Genomic DNA, 341 nt, shown 5'->3' with positions numbered 1-341 from the left:
TTGTAATAGCGGCATGCTGTGGGAGTAGTCAATCACTTTCTGAGTGGACCTAAGGCCACTCCATGAGAAGTAACTCATGGCCAGTACTGTGCAAGTAGCCAAGGATCTATGACTGGATAGGTCAGAGGTCCTAGGGAAGAAGCTAATACTATTATTCTCCTCAATGGACATAGTATAAAATTTCCTCCTAATGCCGTGCTATACCCGTCGATCAGTGCACCCTCTCACCTCTCATCAGAGAAGTTTATTGCAGCCGATGGCACTTAACTTACTCCACTGCTCAACATGCAAAAAATAAGAGACTGGAGTACTCAGTCCTAAATGATAAATTTATATATATA

This window comes from Alexandromys fortis, unplaced genomic scaffold (genome assembly GCF_014885135.2).
Source record: "Alexandromys fortis isolate MF-2015 unplaced genomic scaffold, M_Fortis_MF-2015_v1.1 scaffold_442, whole genome shotgun sequence".
Classification (NCBI taxonomy): Eukaryota; Metazoa; Chordata; class Mammalia; order Rodentia; family Cricetidae; genus Alexandromys; species Alexandromys fortis.
The sequence above is the reverse complement of the archived record's forward strand: the minus strand, read 5'-3'. Positions refer to the sequence as shown.